Genomic DNA, 22,280 nt, shown 5'->3' on the forward strand with positions numbered 1-22,280 from the left:
AAAACTTACATAGATTCAATATTACAGGCATTTTTAGACAATTTACATGTTTGGTTTAAAAGTTGTGTTTGAATACATTTGTATTGCTTTTCTCGCATTATCTCAGGATTCTAAGATCATTACTTTCATATTGAGTAAAACACTACTTTTTGTTTTTGCAAACCTTACAAACTCACATGAATACATTATTATAAGCAATTTTAGACATGACACACGTTTGGTTTTGGAGTTATGTTTATATAACTTTTATATTTAGTATGACTGTTATACTGTCCTATTGGTAATAAAAAAAAACTAGCTTGTGTCTTTGCAAACTTTACAAAAGATCATTTTTCTAGTAAAACTAACAAAGATACATGTCTCCAGGCATTATTACCCATTTTGCATGGGTTGTTTAGGAATTATGTTTAAATACATTTTTATTGCTTTTTTCGCATTATCTCAGGATTCTTAGATCATTACTTTCATATTGAGTAAAAAACTACTTTTTGTTTTAGCAAACCTTACAAACTCACATAAATACATTATTACAGGCATTTTTAGACATAACACATGTTTGGTTTTGGAGTTATGTTTATATAACTTTTATATTTAATATGACTGTTATACTGTCATATTGAATTAAAAAAAACTAGCTTGTGTCTTTGCAAACTTTACAAAAGTTCATTTTTCTAGTAAAACTAACAAAGATACATGTCTCCAGGCATTATTAGCCATTTTGCATGGGTTGTTTAGGAATTATGTTTAAATACATTTTTATTGCTTTTTTCGCATTATCTCAGGATTCTAAAATCCTTACTTTCATATTGAGGAAAAAACTACTTTTTGTTTTTGCAAACCTTACAAACTCACATGAATACATTATTATAGGCAATTTTAGATATGACACACGTTTGGTTCTGGAGTTATGTTTTTATAATTTTCATATTTAGTATGTCTGTTATACTGTCTTATTGAATAAAAACAACTAGCTTGTGTCTTTGCAAACTTTACAAAAGATACATTTTCTAGTAAAACTAACAAAGATACATGTCTCTAGGCATTATTACCCATTTTGCCTGGGTTGTTTAGAAGTTATGTTTAAATACATTTTTATTGCTTTTTTCGCATTATCTCCGGATTCTAAGATCATTACTTTCATATTGAGTAAAAAACTACTTTTTGTTTTTGCAAACCTTACAAACTCACATTAATACATTATTACAGGCATTTTTAGACATGACACATGTTTGGTTTTGGAGTTATGTTTATATAACTTTCATATTTAATATGACTGTTATACTGTCATATTGAATTAAAAAAAAACTGGCTTGTGTCTTTGCAAACTTTACAAAAGATCATTTTTCCAGTAAAACTAACAAAGATACACGTTTCCAGCCATTATTAGCCATTTTGCATATGTTGTTTAGGAGTAATGTTTAAATACATTTTTATTGCTTTTTTCGCATTATCTCAGGATTTTAAGAACATTACAGTCATATTGAGTAAAAAAACTACTTTTTGTGTTTGCAAGATTTAAAAAAGCATGTGTTTCGAGTAAAACGGCCAAGGATGCATTATTTCAGGCATTATTAGCCATTTTTCATGTGTGGTTTGAGTTATGGTTAAATAACTGTCATATACTGTCAGTTATGACATAGTAAGTAAAACCTAATTTATGTATTTGCAAACCTTACAAAATCATTTAAATCTAGTAAAACTCACATGGATTCAATATTACAGACATTTTTAGACATTTTGCATGTTTGGTTTAGGAATTATGTTGGAATCATTTTTATTAATTTGTTCGTATTTTCTCAGAATTTTAGAACATTACTGTCATATTGAATAAAGAAATAATGTTTGTGTTTGCAAGCCTTAAAAAAGCATATGTTTCGAGTAAAACTTACAAGAATGCATTATTTCAGGCATTGTTAATCATTTTTCATGTGTAGTTTAAGAGTTATGTTTAAATAACTGTCATATTGAGTAAAAAAAACTAACCTGTCTTTGCTAACCTTACAAAAGAAAATGTTTCTAGTAACACTCACAAAGACACATTTTTTCACGCATTATTAGACATGTTTCATGTGTGGTTAGGAGTTATAAATAAATAATTGCGATATTGAGTGTTACAGTTTTAACGTCATTATGTGTAAAACCTAATTTTTGTATTTGCAAACCTTACAAAAACAATTGATTCTAGTAAAACTTATATAGATTCAATATTACAGGCATTTTTAGACATTTTACATGTTTGGTTTAAAATTTGTGTTTGAATACATTTGTATTGCTTTTTTCGCATTATCTCAGGATTCTAAGAACATTACTTTCATATTGAGTAAAAAACTACTTTTTGTTTTTGCAAACCTTACAAACTCATATAAATACATTATTACAGGCATTTTTAGACATGACACATGTTTGGTTTTGGAGTTATGTTTATATAACTTTCATATTTAGTATGACTGTTATACTGTCATATTGAATAAAAAAAACTAGCTTGTGTCTTTGATATCTTTACAAAAGATCATTTTTTTAAACTAACAACGTTACATGTCTCCCTAGGCATTATTAGCCATTTTGCATGTGTTGTTTAGGAGTTAGGTTTAAATACATTTTTTTTGCTTTTTTCCCATTATCTCAGGGTTCTAAGAACATTACAGTCAAGTAAAAAACTACTTTTTGTGTTTGCAAAATGTAAAACTCAGTAAAACTCCCAATGATTCATTATTTCAGGCATTATTAGCCATTTTTTTGTGTGGTTTATGAGTTATGTTTAAATAACAGTCATATTGAGTGTGATTTTGTCATTGTGAGTAAAACCTAATTTTTGTATTTGCAAACCTTACAAAAACAACCGATTCTAGGAAAACTCACATTGATACAATATTACAGGCATGTTTAGACATATTGCATGTTTGGTTTTGGAGTTATATTTATATAACCTGCTTTCTGAGCCGCCACCTTTGTGGTTTGCGTGTCCCACTGATCCAAGAAGTATGTTGTCCGGGGGCTTCTATGGTCTCCCAAGACAAACAGGTCCTAGGTGAGGGATCAGACAAAGAGCAGCTCAAAGACCTTTATTAAAAGTACAATTGAGGACCTAGATTTTTTCTCGCCCGGACGCAGGTCACCGTGTGGAGCCAGGCCCAGAGGTGTGGCACAATGGCGATTGACGGGCCTGTCCCCATGGGGCCCAGCCGTGCTCAGCTCGAAGAGGCAACGTGGATCCTCCCTCCAGGGCTCACCACTCATGGACTGGGTCATAGAGGGTGCAGTGTGAGCTGGGCGGCAGCCGAAGGCAGGGCACTTGGTGGTCCGATTATCGGCTACATAAGCTCGCTCTTGGGACATGGAATGTCACCTCGCTGGGAGGGAAGGAGCCTGAGCTGGTGCTTGAGGTGGAGACGTTCCCGGCTAGATATAGTTGGACTCACAGCAAGGGCTCTGGAACCTGTTCTTTCAGAGGGGCTGGACTGAGCTGAACTTTCATTACTTGCAACGCCAGAGTGGAAGAGATTCCACACTGGCGTTGCAACTAATGAGAGGCTGGGGTGGCAATTCTTGTTGCCCCCCGGCTCAAAGCCTGCACGTTGGACTTTAAACCCAATAGACGAGATGGTAGCTTCCTTCAGCCTTCGGGTTGGGTGACGGGTCCTGACTGTTGTTTGTGTTTACACACCAAACAGCAGCTCAGAGTACCAACTCTTTTTGGATTCCCTTGAGGGATTACTGGAGAGTGCTCCCTCGGGTGATTCCCTTGTTCTGCTGGTGGACTTCAACGCTATGTTGGCAACGACAGTGAAACCTGGAGAGTCGTGATTGGGAAAAATGGCCACCCGGATCTGAACCCAAGTGGTGCTTTGTTATTGGACTTTTGTGCTTGTCACGGATTGTCCATAACAAACACAATGTTCAAACATAAGGGTGTCCATATGTGCACTTGGCACAAGGACACCCTCGGCCGCATGATTGACTTTGTAGTTGTGTCATGGGATTTGCGGCCTCATGTTTTGGACACTCGGTGAAGAGAGGGGCAGAGCTTTCTACCAACCACCACCTGGTGGTGAGCTGGCTCCGATGGTAGGGGGGGATGCCGGTCAGACCTGGCAGGCCCAAACGCATTGTAAGGGTCTGCTGGGAACACCTAGCAGAGTCTCCTGAAGAATTTTGAACATGTCCGGAAGAACTTTGTACATGTCACGAGGGAGGTGCTGGACATTGAGTCTGAGTGGACCATGTTCCGTTCCTCTCTTGTTGAGCCAGCTGATTGAAGCTGTGGCCGCAAGGTGTTTGGTGCCTGTCGTGGCGGTAATCCACCAGCAGTGAGGGATGCTGTCAAGCTGAAGAAAGAGCCACCGGGTCCTTTTGGCTCATGGGACTCCAGAGGCAGTGGGCATACCGACAGGCCAAGCCAGACCTCCTCAGTCCCACCAACACGTCTTCCTATGAGGAAACAGTGCCTGGGAAGTCTATGGTGGGCTCTCCTATTTCTGGGGCTGAGGTTGCCAAGGTAGTTAAAAAGCTCCTCGGTGGCAAGGCCCCAGGGGTATGAGCTCCGTCCGGAGTTCCTTAAGGCTTTGGATGCTGTGGGGCAGTCTTGGTTGACAAGACTCTGCAACATTGCGTCTACATCGGGGGTGGTACCTCTGGATTGGCAGACCGGGGTGGTGGTTCCTCTCTTTAAGAAGGGGAACCGGAGGGTGTGTTCCAACTATCGTAGATCACACTCCTCAGCCTTCCCGGTAAGGTCTATTCATGTGTAATGGAGAGGAGGAACCTCGGATCCAGGACGAACAGTGTGGTTTTCGTCCTGGTCGTGGAACGGTAGACCAGCTCTATACTCTCGGCAGTGTCCTTGAGTGTGCATGGGAGTTTGCCCAACCAGTCTACATAAGTTTTGTGGACTTGGAGAAGACATTCGACCTTGGCCCCCGGTAAATCCTGTGGGGAGTGCTCAGAGAGTATGCAGTATCGGCATGTCTGATTGTGGCGGGTGTCTCCCTGTATGATCAGTGTCAGAGTTTGGTCCGCATTGCCGGCAGTATGTCGGACCCCTTTCCAGTGAGGGTTGGACTCCGCCAAGGCTGCCCTTTGTCACCGATTCTGTTCATAACTTTAATGGACAGAATATCTAGGCGCAGTCATGGCTTTGAGGATCCCCTCAACGCCATGACTGCGCCTGGTTTGGTGGCTGCAGGATTAGGTCTCTGCTTTTTGCAGATGATGTGGTCCTGATGGCTTCAACTGGCCAAGATCTTCAGCTTTCATTGGATCGGTTCGCAGTGAAGCGACTGGGATGAGAATCAGCACCTCCAAGTCCGAGTCCATGGTTCTCGCCCGGGAAAGGGTGGAGTGCCACCTCGAGGTTGGGAAAGAGATCTTGCCCCAAGTGAAGTAGTTCAAGTACCTAGGAGTCTTGTTCACGAGTGAGGATAGAGTGGATTGTGAGATCTACAGGCGGATCGGTGCGGCGTCTTCAGTAATGAGGACGCTATATCGATCCGTTGTGGTGAAGAAGGAGCTGAGCCAGAAGGAAAAGCTTTCAATTTACCGGTCGATCAACGTTCCCATCCTCACCTATGGTCATGAGCTTTGGGTTATGACCGAAAGGACAAGGTCACGGGTACAAGCGGCCGAAATGAGTTGTGGGTCTCTCCCTTAGAGATAGGGTGAGAAGCTCTGTCCTCTGGGAGGAACTCAGTGTAAAGCCGCTGCTCCTCCACATTGAGAGGAGCCAGATGAGGTGGTTCGGGCATCTGCTCAGGATGCCACCCGAACGCCTCCCTAGGTCCGAACGGCAGGAGGCCATGGGGAAGACCTAGGATACATTGGAAAGACTATGGCCTGGGAACGCCTCGGGATCCCCCGAGAAGAGCTGGACGAAGTGGCTGGGGAGAGGGAAGTCTGGGCTCTCTGCTTAGGCTGCTGCCCCCGCAACCCGACCTCGGATAAGCGGAAGAAAATAGATGGATTTAGTATGACAGTTATACTGTCATATAGAGTGTGACAGTATACTGTCATAAAACCCAATTTTTGTATTTGCAAACCTGATTCTAGTAAAACTCACATCTCTACAATATTACAGGCAATTTTGGACATAATGCACGTTTGGTTTTGGAGTTATGTTCATATAACTTTAATATATAGTATGACATCTATACTGTTATAATGAGTAAAAAAACTAACTTGTGTCTGTCATAAAACTCAATTTTTGTATTTGCAAACCTTACAAAAACAAATGATTCTAGTAAAACTCACATGGATTCAATATTACAGGCATTTTTAGACATTTTGCATGTTTGGTTTAGGAATCATGTTGGAATACATTTGTATTGTTTTTTTCACATTATCCCAGCATTTTAAGAACTTACTGTCATATTGAGTAAAAAAAACGTTTTGTGTTTGCAAGCCTTAAAAAAAACAACCGATTCTAGTAAAACTCACATTGATACAATATTACAGGCATGTTTAGACATCTTGCATGTTTGGTTTTGGAGTTATGTTTATATAACCTGCTTTCTGAGCCGCCACCTTTGTGGTTTGCGTGTCCCACTGATCCTAGGAGCTATGTTGTCCGGGGGCTTCTATGCCCCCTGATAGGGGGCCCCCAAGACAAACAGGTCCTAGGTGAGGAATCAGACAAAGAGCAGCTCAAAGACCTTTATGAAAAGTACAAATCGAGGACCTAGATATTTTCTCGCCCGGACGCGGGTCACCGTGGCTCCCCTGTGGAGCCAGGCCCAGAGGTGGGGCACGATGGCAAGCGACTGGTGCCCATGGGGCCCAGCTCGAAGAGGCAACGTGGGTCCCCCCTGCAATAGGCTCACCACTCATGGGCTGGGTCATAGAGGTCGGGGGCAGTGTTAGCTGGGCGGAAGCCGAAGGCAGGGCACTTGGCGGTCCGATTATCGGCTACATAAGCTCGCTCTTGGGACGTGGAACGTCACCTCGCGAGGTGGAGAAGTTCCCGGCTAGATAAAGCTGGACTCACTTCGACGCACAGCAAGGGCTCTGGAACCTGTTCTCTCAAGAGGGGTTGGACTCTCTTCCACTCTGGCGTTGCAAGTAATGAGAGGCTGGGTTGGCAATTCTTGTTGCCCCCCGGCTCAAAGCCTGCACGTTGGACTTAACCCAGAAGACGAGATGGTAGCTTCCCTCCGCTTTCGGGTTGGGTGACGGGTCCTGACTGTTGTTGGTGTTTACGCACCAAACAGCAGCTCAGAGTACCCACTCTTTTTGGATTCCCTTGAGAGTGCTCCCTCGGGTGATTCCCTTGTTCTGCTGGGGGTCTTCAACGCTCATGTTGGCAACGACTTTGAAACCTGGAGAGTCGTGATTGAGAAAAATGGCCACCCGGATCTGAACCCAAGTGGTGCTTTGTTATTGGACTTTTGTGCTCGTCACGGATTGTCCATAACAAACACAATGTTCAAACATAAGGGTGTCCATATGTGCACTTGGCACCAGGACACCCTCGGCCGCAGTTCCATGATTGACTTTGTAGTTGTGTCATGGGATTTGCGGCCTCGTGTTTTGGACACTCGGGTGAAGAGAGGGGCGAGCTTTCTACCGATCACCACCTGGTGAGCTGGCTCCGATGGTGGGGTAGGATCCCGGACTGACCTGGCAGGCCCAAAAGCATTGTGAGAGTCTTTTGGGAATGCCTAGCAGAGTCTCCTGTCAGAGAGAGTTTCTTTTTCCACCTCCGGAGGAACTTTGAACATGTCACAAAGGAGGTGCTGGACATTGAGTCTGAATGGATCATGTTCCGTGCCTCTCTTGTCAAGCCAGCTGATTGGAGCTGTGGCCGCAAGGTGTTTGGTGCCTGTCGTGGCGGTAATCCTAGAACCCGCTGATGGCCACCAGCAGTGCGGGATGCCGTCAAGCTGAAGAAAGAGCTTATCTGGTCCTTTTGGCTCATGGGACTCCAGAGGCAGCGGGCATACCGACAGGCCAAGCAGTGCCTGGGGAATCTGTGGTGGGCTCTCCTATTTCTGGGACTGAGGTTGCCAAGGTAGTTAAAAAGCTCCTCGGTGGCAAGGCCCCGGGGGTGGATGAGCCTTAAGGCTCTGGATGCTGTGGGGCTGTTTTAGTTGACAAGACTCTGCAACATCGCGTGGACATCAGGGGCGGTGCCTCTGGATTGGCAGACCGGGGTGGTGGTTCCTCTCTTTAAGAAGGGGAACCGGAGGGTGTGTTCCAACTATCGTAGATCACACTCCTCAGCCTTCCCGGTAAGGTCTATTCATGTGTACTGGAGAGGAGGAACCTCGGATCCAGGACGAACAGTGTGGTTTTCGTCCTGGTCGTGGAACGGTAGACCAGATCTATACTCTCGGCAGGGTCCTTGAGTGTGCATGGGAGTTTGTCCAACCAGTCTACATGTGCGTTGTGGACTTGGAGAAGACATTCGACCGTGGCCACCCCGGGAAGTCCTGTGGGGAGTGCTCAGAGAGTATGGGGTATCGGCATGTCTGATTGTGGCGGGTCGCTCCCTGTATGATCAGTGTCAGAGCTTGGTCCGCATTGCCAGCAGTAAGTCGGACCCCTTTCCAGTGAGGGTTGGACCGGAGTCCAACCCTCGTGTTGGCTGCCCTTTGTCACCAAATGTGTTCATACATTTTATGGACAGAATTTCTAGGCGCAGTCATGGCGTTGAGGGGATCCGGTTTGGTGGCTGCAGGATTAGGTCTCTCCTTTTTGCAGATGATGTGGTCCTTATGGCTTTAACTGGCCAGGATCTTCAGCTCTCATTTGATTGGTTCGCAGCCGAGTGTGAAGCGACTGGGATGAGAATCAGCACCTCCAAGTCCGAGGTTCTCGCCCGGGAAAGGGTGGAGTGCCATTTCGAGGTTGGGCAGGAGATCTTGCCCCAAGTGGATGAGTTCAAGTACCTGGAGTCTTGTTCATGAGTGAGGGAAGAGTGGATCGTGAGATGCACAGGCTGGCGGCCGAAATGAGTTTTCTCCGCTGGGTGGCGGGTCTCTCCCTTACTGTAAGAATTTTCACCGTTTAATTACAGTAACCTACTGGCAGCTAATGGTTCCAGTATAAAACTGTTTTTCTACAGCACACATACTGTGATTTATCACTACAGTTTATTACTGTAAAAAGTATCACAGTACTGTGCTGTATCAAATATACGCTTCACAGCATAATACTGTCATCTGTTTAGCGGCATTACACTGTTATTTTAGTGTATCTACTGTAATATCCATCAACAGATAATTACAGTAAAATAATTGTAAGCACTTTAGACTGAGCTTTACAGTATAATGCCACTAGAAGTTAATGAGTTGAACTTTTAATTTTTCAAAATCAAAACCCCTGCAATCTGCTGGCATAAAAATGACTGGAGAAATGGCCTTGCAAGATTATGTTTTTATTAACCAATTATTTTAAAGTGCATCAAATACATTCAATGTACATTTAGTGCATTCTTCTTATTTTCAGTAAAGCATTTTAACATTTATAACATGTCCACTTAATTTCTAACTGGAGACAAAACACTGAACACAAGTCCAGTGTTTAGTTGTCGGCTACATAAAGCCCCACTCAAAGTCTGTGAGATGTTTTATAAGGGTGGCTACGTGAGGATTTACAGTTGCTGCCTTTTTCTGGACCAGCTTCCCGGTCTTCTTGGACACCACCTTTCCCTGGCTAGCCTTTGTTCCCCTCTCAGGGAGAACGCCAATGAATCGCCTAAAAAATATTAATATCAATTTTAGGATATATGTGAGCCTATACCATAACCACAGCTGTAGATGAGTGAATGCTCTAAAACCCATTAAGACAAATTCAGAGAGGAAGACAATGCTAAAGCCTCCCCAATCCCTCTCTCTATTTATGTTTTCTCTCCATCTACGGGACCGTGTATTTACGCTGATGTTTCCTGCTTTCACCCATTTAACATATCGTTACCTGCTCATTACCTATCTTCTCTGCATCCTGGGGTCACACTGGTGCTTCTTGCCTTTACCCATTCAACATATCTTTACCTGCACATTACCTACCTTCTCTGCATAGTGTGGTCACACTGGTGCTTTCTACCTTTACCCATTCAAAATATCTTTACCTGCACATTACCTACCTTCTCTGTATCCTGTAGTCAAGCTGGTGTTTCCTGCCTTTACTCATTCAACATATCTTTACCTGCACATTACCTACCTTCTCTGTATCCTGGCGTCTAGCTGGTGTTTCCTGCCTTCACCCATTCAACATATCTTTACCTGCACATTACCTACCTTCCCTGCATCCTTGGGTCACACTGGTGCTTCTTTCTTTCACCATACAACATATCTTCACCTGCACATACCTACCTTGTCTGCATGGCCTCGACCACACCTGCGCTTCCTTCTTTCACCCATTCAACATACCTTCACCCGCACATTACCTACCTTCCCTGCATAGTGGGGTCACACTGGTGCTTCCTGCCTTTACCCATTCAACATATCTTCACCCGCACATTACCTACTTGCTCTGCATTCTCGGGTCAAGCTGGTGCTTCCTGCCATCATCCAGTCAACATATCTTTACCTGCAAATTACCTACTTTTTCTGCATCCTGGGGTCAAACAGGTGCTTCCTTCTTTGACCCAGTCAACATATCTTTACCTGCACATTACCTACCTTCTCTGTATCCTAGAGTCAAACTGGTGCGTCGGTCCCTAATAAGAAGGTCCACAAAGGAACAGAAGAGTCATTGATTTAAGGCACCAAATTGGGGAAATGACAAGTCAAATTCCTGAACAGAGGTGAGAAATATAAAATAAAATATCCTAACAGTATTTTAACAGTATCAAGAGGATTTACCTTTGAACAAATTCCAATGTCCGAGGACCTTCCTCTTGGTATTCCAAGTTGAACACATAGTAGGTGGCAAGAAGGGCAGCAAGCCCTGAGATTAAGCTAGGTTGGACGCCTTTGCAGATGACATCACCTTCCATGCTGATCATCCAACGTTTTATTGTGACTTTGTCACCAGCAACTGGTACAGTCAAGAAATGCAGTTTATGTTCCTAAACAGTATCCAATATGGGTAGCATTTTAAAAGTATTTGGAATGGCCACCTCACTCGCTCTCTCTTTCCTCTGTTTACATCTAGTCTCCTAAGGCAGTGGTTCTCAAATGGGGGTACGCGTACTCCTGGGGGTACTTGAAGGTATGCCAAGGGGTACGTGAGATTTTTTTTTAATATTCTAAAAATAGCAACAATTCAAAAATCCTTTATAAATATATTTATTGAATAATACTTCGACAAAATATGAATGTAAGTTCATAAACTGAACAACTAATCAAGTAGGCTATTCCATTCAATACCATAAAGCCAGAGTTTCCCCCATGCCATGATGGTTTGACCCTACCTGGCGGTGCCACACGGCACCAACTGTCAATCAACTATCCATGTAGAAAACAATGGAGGCTTGGTTAAAGCGTAGTGGACATGTTCCATAAATATTGATGTTAAAGATTTCTTTTTTTGTGAAGAAATGTTGAGAATGAAGTTCATGAATCCAGATGGATCTCTATTACAATCCCCAAAGAGGGCACTTTAAGTTGATTACTTCTATGTGTAAAAATCTTTATTTATAATTGAATCACTTGGTTATTTTTCAACAAGTTTTTAGTTATTTTTATATCTTTTTTTCCAAATAGTTCAAGAAAGACCACAACAAATGAGCAATATTTTGCACTGTTATACAATTTAATAAATCAGAAACTGATGACATAGTGCTGTATTTTACTTCTTTATCTCTTTTTTTCAACCAGAAATGCTTTGCTCTGATTAGGGGGTACTTGAATTTAAAAAATGTTCACAGGGGTACATCACTGAAAAAAGATTGAGAACCACTGTCCTAAGGCAGTGGTTCTCAACCTTTTTTCAGTGCTGTGAACATTTTTTTAATGCAAGTAGACCTCCATGTCTTCATAACAGGAATATCCTGAATTCTCAAGTTGCATATCACAATAGTCATCATCAGTGTTAATAACACAAGAGCTGCTTGGATTTGCTGTTGATCAAGTCAAACTTCGTTCAGTGTAGCCGTAGTGCTTCCTTGACACGTGCGATGTGAAAGTAGACTTAACTGTAAATCTTTTTTCACATTGACTGAAGGGGCACGTAACTGTCCTACCTTCGGTAATATGACTTTTCAAATGCAGGAGAAAGGCCCGTATATCATCGCACTTCGCGCTACATGAGACAATATTACAAGGTAAACCTTCTGCGCTATACATATCAGTCCTACTCTTGCCATATTTATGACGACGGCTGTGAGTTTTGAAGGCTGAGAAGTTGGAAAAAACTCTTGTGCATTTAGGGAAAGCACACTTAAACGATGCATTAGGCATACAACTATGACTTCGCATGTGTCTAACATACGCAAATACATTGCTGCAAGTCGTAGCACATATGTTGCAAGTTATCATCTTTTATGATGACTATGACAAAAAAGAAGAAAACTTAGCTAGCTAGCATGTGGCGGTACATGCGCGTGGTCAACGATAGTGTCTGTGATGCTGACTGTGACGCTATGTCATTTCGGACTTTATAAATATATATATAAAGTAATTCAAACAGAAAATGACACATCAAGGTACAAGTGACTCTTACCTTGTTATCAAAAACACACGATGCAGTAGGATGGATTTAGCAGGGTCGGCCAGGTGAAATGAAGCTCGGTGGGACGAATTGTGGGCGGACCCAAGAAACAAGTCTGAAAAATACTGAATTACACTGTAGGTTTTACAGTAACTTACTGCTGGTCGATATTTTTGGAAAAATGCAACAAAATTTACAGTACTTAACTGCATTTAAGAAGAACATGATAGGTTTATTGGCAACACTAAATTGGCCCTAGTGTGTGAATGTGAGTGTGAATGTTGTCTGTCTATCTGTGTTGGCCCTGCGATGAGGTGGCGACTTGTCCAGGGTGTACCCCGCCTTCCGCCCGATTGTAGCTGAGATAGGCTCCAGCGCCCCCCGCGACCCCGAAGGGAATAAAAGGTAGAAAATGGATGGATGGATGGAGTATATAACTGTAATTGTATTTTTTATTTTTACAGTAATTTTTTACAGTGAAGGTCATGGGTGTCAAACTCTGGCCCGTGGGCCAAATTTGGCCCAACGTGTAATTTGACTTGGCCCTTGAGGCAATATCAAATTAACACTAAAGCTGGACCGTCGATTATACATTGCGGCAGTGCCGCGGTAACACCGCATTCACCGCTACTTCTAATACTTGCCAACCCTCCCGGGAGTGAATCCAGCACTCCTCCCGAATTTTTTTTTTTTTTTTTCTTTCAGCTAGTCAAACGAGTGCCGGCCCAGTTTCATGTCAGTGCAGCTTCTGCACCCACACACAATTGAATGCAACGCATACTTCATCAACAGCGATACAGGTTACACTGACGGTAGCCAAATAAAAAACTTTAACACTTTTAGAAATATACGCCACACTGTGAATCCACACCAAACAAGAATGACAAACACATTTCGGGAGAACATCCACACCGTAACACAACATAAACACAACAGAACAAATACCCGGAACCCTTTGTAGCACTAAATCTTCCGGGACGCTACAAGGTGTGTGTGTGTGTGGGGGGCGGGGGTTTGGTGGTAGCGGGGGTGTATTTTGTAGCGTCCCGAAAGAGTTAGTGCTGCAAAAGATTCTGGGTATTTGTTCTTTTGTGTTTATGTTATGTTACGGTGAAGATGTTCTCCCGAAAAGTGTTTTTTATTTTTGTTTGGTGTGGGTTCACAGTGTGGCGTATATTTCTAACAGTGTTAAAGTTTTTTATACTGGCACCCTCAGTGTAACCTGTATCGCTGTTGATGAAGTATGCGTTGCATTCATTTGTGTATGCGTGCTGAAGCTGCACATTTCTTGTGACTGGGTGTGAATGATGTTAGAATTGGGTGTACGAGATATGACTGTTGAACACCTTTGTTCGATAATGAAAGTTACCTCAGCTCAAAGCCTGAGCCCTGACATTAAAGAACTAGCATCTAAAAAAAGATGCCAGGTATCTGGCTTGGGCACATCAAATTAGATCAGTGTGTTGCAAACTGAGCAGTTTAAAGTCCTGAATGGTTGTTTTATTCATTGTTATTTTCTTTTCAAATTTATTATCCTGTGGAAAAAGTTAATGTTGATATTTACCTCAGAAGGCTGCAAATAGAAAAGAGGCATTCAATTTTTATTTAAATTGTATTTGATATGCAATTGATATTTTTTAATTATTATTATTATTATTATTTGAAACTCCATTTTGCATGTCACTATGAAATTATATAAGCCTTGCTTGTTCAATATTCAATGCAAAACTTGTTTGGGTCCCTATTAAAAGGTTAATTTGTTCAACCTTGGCCCGCGGCTTTGTTCAGTTTTAAACTTTGGCTCACTCTGTATTTGAGTTTGACACCCCTGGTGAAGGTGAAGCTCTGTCATCCTGGAGGCCACGGGGAAGACCCAGGACACATTGGGAACACTATGTCTCCCGGCTGGCCTGGGAACGCCTCGGGATCCCCTGAGAAAAGGTCCTAGGTGAGGGATCAGACAAAGAGCAGCTCAAAGACCTTTATGAAAAGTACAAATCGAGGACCTAGATTTTTTCTCGCCCAGGCGCAGGTCACCGTGGCTCCCCTGTGGAGCCAGGCGCAGAGGTGGGGCACGATGGCGAGCGACTGGTGGCCGGGCCTGTCTCCATGGGGCCCTGCCGGACTCAGCTCGAAGAGGCAACGTGGGTCAACCCTCCAATGGGCTCACCACTCATGGGCCCATTGAGGTCATAGAGGTCGGATGCAGTGTGAACTGGGCGGCAGCCGAAGGCAGGGCACTTGGCGGTCCGATTATCGGCTACATAAGCTCGCTCTTGGGACGTGGAACGTCACCTCGCTGGGAGGGAAAGAGCCTGAGCTGGTGCGCGAGGTGAAGAAGTTCCGGCTAGATATAGTTGGACTCACTTCGACGCACAGCAAGGGCTCTGGAACCTGTTCTCTCAAGAGGGGCTGGACTCTCTTCCACTCTGGCGTTGCAAGCAATGAGAGGCTGGGGTGGCAATTGTTGTTGCTCAAAGCCTGCACGTTGGACTTTAACCCAGTAGACGAGATGGTAGCTTCCCTCCGCCTTCGGGTTGGGTGACGGGTCCTGACTGTTGTTTGTGTTTACACACCAAACAGCAGCTCAGAGTACCCACTCTTTTTGGATTCCCTTGAGGGAGTACTGCAGAGTGCTCCCTCGGGTGATTCCCTTGTTCTGTTGGGGGACTTCAATGCTCATGTTGGCAAGGACAGTGAAACCTGGAGAGTCGTGTTTGGGAAAAATGGCCACCCAGATCTGAACCCAAGTGGTGCTTTGTTATTGGACTTTTGTGCTCGTCACGGATTGTCCATAACAAACACAATGTTCAAACATAAGGAAGAACTTTGAACATGTCACGAGGGAGGTGCTGGACATTGAGTCTGAGTGGACCATGTTCCGTGCCTCTCTTGTCGAGCCTGCTGATTGGAGCTGTGGCCGCAAGGTGTTTGGTGCCTGTCGTGGCGGTAATCCTAGAACTCGCTGGTGGCCACCAGCAGTGAGGGATGCCGTCAAGCTGAAGAAAGAGCCTATCGGGTCCTTTTGGCTCATGGGACTCCAGAGGCAGCGGGCATACCGACAGGCCAAGCAGTGCCTGGGGAATCTGTGGTGGACTCTCCTATTTCTGGGGCTTAGGTTGCCTAGGTAGTTAAAAAGCTCCTCTGTGGCAAGGCCCCGGTGGTGGATGAGTTCCTTAAGGCTCTGGATACTGTGGGGCTGTCTTGGTTGACAAGACTCTGCAACATCGCGTGAACATTGGGGGCGGTACCTCTGGATTGGCAGACCGGGGTGGTGGTTCCTCTCTTTAAGAAGGGGAACCGGAGGGTGTGTTCCAACTATCGTGAAACACACTCCTCAGCCTTCTCGGTAAGGTCTATTCATGTGTACTGGAGAGGAGGAAACTCGGATCCAGGACAAACAGTGTGGTTTTCGTCCTGGTCGTGGAACGGTAGACCAGGTCTATACTCTCGGCAGGGTCCTTGAGTGTGAAGCGACTGGGATGAGAATCAGCACCTCCAAGTCCAAGTCCATGGTTCTCGCGCAGGAAAGGGTCGAGTGCCATCTCCAGGTTGGGGAGGAGATCTTGCCCCAAGTGGAGGAGTTCAAGTACCTAGGAGTCTTGTTCACGAGTGAGGATAGAGTGGATCGAGAGATCCACAGGCGGATTGGTGCGGCGTCTTCAGTATTGAGGACGCTATATCGATCCGTTGTGGTGAAGAAGGAGCTGAGCCAGAAGGAAAAGCTCTCAATTTACCGTCGATCTACGTTCCCAGCTTTGGGTTATGACCGAAAGGACAAGCGGCCGAAATGCGTTTCCTCTGCCGGGTGGTGGGTCTCTCCCTTAGAGACAGGGTGAGAAGCTCTGTCATCCGGGAGGAACTCAAAGTAAAGCCGCTGCTCCTCCACATTGAGAGGAGCCATGAGGTGGTTCGGGCATCTGCTCAGGATGCCACCCGAACGCCTCTAGGGAGGTGTGGCATGAGGCCACGGGGAAGACCTAGGACACATTGGAAAGACTATGTCCCCGGCTGGCCTGGGAACGCCTCGGAATACCCCGAGAAGAGCTGGACGAAGTGGCTGGGGAGAGGGAAGTCTGGGATTTTCTGCTCAGGCTGCTGCCCCCGCAACCCGACAGACGACGGATAAGCGGAAGAAAATGGATGGATTTAGAATGACAGTTATACTGTCAGATTGAGTACAAAAACTAACTAAACCTTACACAATATAATGTTTCTAGTAAAACTCACAAAGATACATATCTCCAGGCATTATTAGCCATTTTGCATGTGTGGTTTAGGAGTTATGTTTAAATAAATAACTGTCAGATTGAGTGTGACAGTAAACTGTCATAGTGAGTAAAACCCTTATTTTGTATTTGCAAACCTTACAAAAACAACTAAATCTAGTTAAACTCATCAGATACAATTTTACAGGCATTTTTAGACATAATGCATGTTTGGTTTTAGAGTAATGTTTATATAACTTTCATATTTAGTATGACAGCTGTACTGTCATATTGAATTAAAAAAACAACTAACTTGTGTCTTTGCAAACCTTACAAAATACCATTTTTCTAGTAAAACTAACTAGATACATGCTCCAGGCATTATTAGCTATTTTGCATGTGTTGTTTGAGTTATGTTTAAATAACTGTCATATTGAGTGTGACAGTATACTGTCATAAAACCCAATTTTTGTATTTGCAACCCTGATTCTAGCAAAACTCACATATATACAATATTACAGGCAGTTTTGGACATAATGCATGTTTGGTTTTGGAGTTATGTTTATATAACTTTCATATATAGTATGACAGCTAAACTGTTATATTGAGTAAAAAAACTAACTTGTGTTTGTCATAAAACCCCATTTTTGTATTAGCAAACCATACAACTGATTCAAATAAAACTCATATGGATTCAATATTACAGGCATTTTCAGACATTTTGCATGTTTGGTTTAGGAATTATGTTGTAATACATTTGTATTGCTTTTTTCACATTATCTCAGGATTTTTAGAACATTACTGTCATATTGAGTAAAAAAATATTTGTTGTGTTTGCAAGCCCTAAAAAAAGCATATGTTTCCAGTAAAACTCCCAAAGATGCATTATTTCAGGCATTATTAGCCATTTTTCAGGTGTGGTTTAGGAGTTATGTTTAAATAACTGTCATATATGGGTGTGGCGTTATACTGTCATATTGAGTTAAAAAAAAATAACTTGTGTCTTTGCAAACCTTACAAAATAAAATGTTTCTAGCAACACTCACAAAAATATTTTTTTTCACGCTATTAGACATGTTTCATGTGTATTTAGGAGTTATAATTAAATAACTTTCATATTGAGTGTTAAAGTTATAATGTCATTATGTGTAAAACCTAATTTTTGTATTTGCAAACCTTACAAAAACAATTGATTGTAGTAAAACTTACATAGATTCAATATTACAGGCATTTTTAGACAATTTACATATTTGGTTTAAAAGTTGTGTTTGAATACATTTGTATTGCTTTTTTCGCATTATCTCAGGATTCTAAGATCATTACTTTCATATTGAGTAAAACACTACTTTTTGTTTTTGCAAACCTTACAAACTCACATAAATACATTATTACAGACATTTTTAGACATGATACATGTTTGGTTTTGGAGTTATGTTTATATAACTTTTATATTTAGTATGACTGTTATACTGTCATATTGAATAAAAAAAAAATAGCTTGTGTCTTTGCAAACTTTACAAAATATACATTTCCTACTAAAACTAACAAAGATACATGTCTCCAGGTATTATTACCCATTTTGAATGGGTTGTTTAGGAATTATGTTTAAATACATTTTTATTGCTTTTTTCGCATTATCTCAGGATTTTAAGATCATTACTTTCATATTGAGTAAAAAAACTACTTTTTGTTTTTGCAAACCTTACAAACTCACATTAATACATTATTACAGGCATTTTTAGACAAGACACATGTTTGGTTTTGGAGTTATGTTTATATAACTTTCATATTTAGTATGACTGTTATACTGTCATATTGAATTAAAAAAAAACTAGCTTGTGTCTTTGCAAACTTTACAAAAGATCATTTTTCTAGTAAAACTAACAAAGATACATGTCTCCAGGCATTATTACCCATTGTGCATGGGTTGTTTAGGAATTATGTTTAAATACATTTTTATTGCTTTTTTCGCATTATCTCAGGATTCCTAGATCATTACTTTCATATTGAGTAAAAAACTACTTTTTGTTTTTGCAAACCTTACAAACTCACATTAATACATTATTAAAGGCATTTTTAGACATGACACATGTTTGGTTTTGGAGTTATGTTTATATAACTTTTATATTTAGTATGACTGTTATACTGTCATATTGAATAAAAACAAAACTGGCTTGTGTCTTTGCAAACTTTACAAAATATCATTTTTCTAGTAAAACTAACAAAGATACATGTCACCAGGCATTATTACCCATTTTGCATGGGTTGTTTAGGAATTATGTTTAAAGACATTTTTATTGCTTTTTTCGCATTATCTCAGGATTCTTAGATCATTACTTTCATATTGAGTAAAAAACTACTTTTTGTTTTTGCAAATCTTACAAACTCACATAAATACATTATTACAGGCATTTTTAGACATGACACATGTTTGGTTTTGGAGTTATGTTTATATAACTTTTATATTTAATATGTCTGTTATACTGTCATATTGAATTAAAAAAAACTAGCTTGTGTCTTTGCAAACTTTACAAAAGATCATTTTTCTAGTAAAACTAACAAAGATACATGTCTCCAGGCATTATTAGCCATTTTGCATGGGTTGTTTAGGAATTATGTTTAAATACATTTTTATTGCTTTTTTCGCATTATCTCAGGATTCTAAAATCCTTCCTTTCATATTGAGGAAACAACTACTTTTTGTTTTTGCAAACCTTACAAACTCACATAAATACATTATTTTAGGCAATTTTAGACATGACACACGTTTGGTTCTGGAGTTATGTTTATATAACTTTCATATTTAGTATGACTGTTATACTGTCATATTGAATAAAAAAAAACTAGCTTGTGTCTTTGCAAACTTTACAAAACATCATTTTTCTAGTAAAACTAACAAAGATACATGTCACCAGGCATTATTACCCATTTTGCATGGGTTGTTTAGGAATTATGTTTAAAGACATTTTTATTGCTTTTTTCGCATTATCTCAGGATTCTTAGATCATTACTTTCATATTGAGTAAAAAACTACTTTTTGTTTTTGCAAACCTTACAAACTCACATTAATACATTATTACAGGCATTTTTAGACATGACACATGTTTGGTTTTGGAGTTATGTTTATATAACTTTCATATTTAGTATGACTGTTATACTGTCATATTGAATAAAAAAAAAACTGGCTTGTGTCTTTGCAAACTTTACAAAAGATACATTTTCTAGTAAAACTAACAAAGATACATGTCTCCAGGCATTATAACCCATTTTCCCTGGGTTGTTTAGGAGTTATGTTTAAATACATTTTTATTGCTTTTTTCGCATTATCTCAGGATTCTAAGATCATTACTTTCATATTGAGTAAAAAACTACTTTTTGTTTTTGCAAACCTTACAAACTCACATTAATACATTATTACAGGCATTTTTAGACATGACACATGTTTGGTTTTGGAGTTATGTTTATATAACTTTCATATTTAGTATGACTGTTATACTGTCATATTGAATTAAAAAAAACTAGCTTGTGTCTTTGCAAACTTTACAAAATATCATTTTTCTAGTAAAACTAACAAAGATACATGTCTCCAGGCATTATTACCCATTTTGCATGGGCTGTTTATGAATTATGTTTAAAGACATTTTTATTGCTTTTTTCGCATTATCTCAGGATTCTTAGATCATTACTTTCATATTGAGTAAAAAACTACTTTTTGTTTTTGCAAACCTTACAAACTCACATAAATACATTATTATAGGCAATTTTAGACATGACACACGTTTGGTTCTGGAGTTATGTTTATATAACTTTCATATTTAGTATGACTGTTGTACTGTCATATTGAATAAAAAAAACTGGCTTGTGTCTTTGCAAACTTTACAAAAGATCAGTTTTCCTGTAAAACTAAAAAAGATACATGTTTCCAGGCATTATTAGCAGAGGTGGGACCAAGTCATTGCTTTGCAAGTCACAAGTAAGTCTCAAGTCTTTGCCCTCAAGTCTCGAGTCAAGTCCCGAGTCAAGACAGGCAAGTCCCGAGTCAAGTCCAAAGTCAAGACTGGAAAGTCTCAAGTCAAGTCACAAGTCCTGCATTTTGAGTTTCGAGTCCTTTCAAGTCCTTTTAACCACAGACTAATATTTTTACACAGATTGTGTATGCTTTTAAACCGCTGTATTTATTTATTAAAACAAGTGCATTTGAAATAGCAGGAAAAAAAATAGTACTGACATTGCAATTCATAATTGCACTATTAACCAGTCATTTTAATAGTTTAAACAATTTTAAACATTTAACTCATTCCTTTACAGAATAAACACATTTGCAAAAACAAGTGCAACTGTACTTATTTGTACAAAAGTGTTAACATTGTATTTCCATGGCATATTGCATTGTAACTAGTTCCACAGCAGTTTCTATTCTGTTCTTACCTTATCTCATTGATCTCATCTCATACTGTATGTGTGTTTATGTGTGCGTACACATGAAAAACATAACAAATACATGAACATAACAATGAACAGAGTTGTACTTTTTAGATGTCAGGGCCCTATGCAATATGTACACATATTCTTAATATAGTATACATTTCAACTGACCTTTATTTGACTATGTTTGTCTTTTTGTAGGTGGCTAAAATATGCGGTGCTGCTGACCGCCGTCTAACGTTATGTTACTGTGTGTGATACATTGACTAACGTGACGTTATTTGTAGGTACCTCATGCAACCCTGCTTAAAAAAATCACTAGACAAAAAGTATGAATAAGGTAGCAAACTGCAGTGGACGCAACATATTGCTGTGTTTGAAATGATGTTATAACCATAGACATCTTTTAAGTAGATGCAGTATTGGTTGCTGTGACGCGAGCAAATTGCATCTTGAAGTGGTGATGAGGAGCCGGCGAGCAGCCTAAACTGACAGTTGACAGGTAGAAAACAAAGATGCCGGGCTGATGTTCAGCGTTTTCCTGCTCAAATGAGCGGACTGTTGAAAATAGGAATCGGGGGATTACTTTTCACAAGTAAGATTTAACATTAATGTACTATTGGTTGTATTTTATGAAAATAACATTACCACAGAGTTCAGAAGGAGCAAAGATCTTCAATATTTGTATGTGAAAATCACAAAGAAATCTTCTGGGGGAGGATGACGCCCCTACAGGGGTTTGGTTCACAAACTTTCAGCCCCACCTAAAACAAAATTCACCAGCCACCACTGATTATGATGCATTCTCATTTTAGGCAAAATATAAGACAATACTTTCTTAACAGTATAATTGTAACCAGGAATAAGTCTTCAAGTAACAATATTCAAATACTAACATTGTTGGGTAAGACAGCATTTGGTTTTATTCTGAATCCAGTGAAACAGATTGGTGGTTTTAGCTGATATAAAGACTTTCAGGTGTTTATATATGTTTAAGTATTTGGCAGACGCTTTTATCCAAAGCGACATACATAAAAAATACATATATAACAATCACTGTAA

Source organism: Entelurus aequoreus, linkage group LG02, assembly GCF_033978785.1.
Source record: "Entelurus aequoreus isolate RoL-2023_Sb linkage group LG02, RoL_Eaeq_v1.1, whole genome shotgun sequence".
Taxonomy (NCBI): Eukaryota; Metazoa; Chordata; class Actinopteri; order Syngnathiformes; family Syngnathidae; genus Entelurus; species Entelurus aequoreus.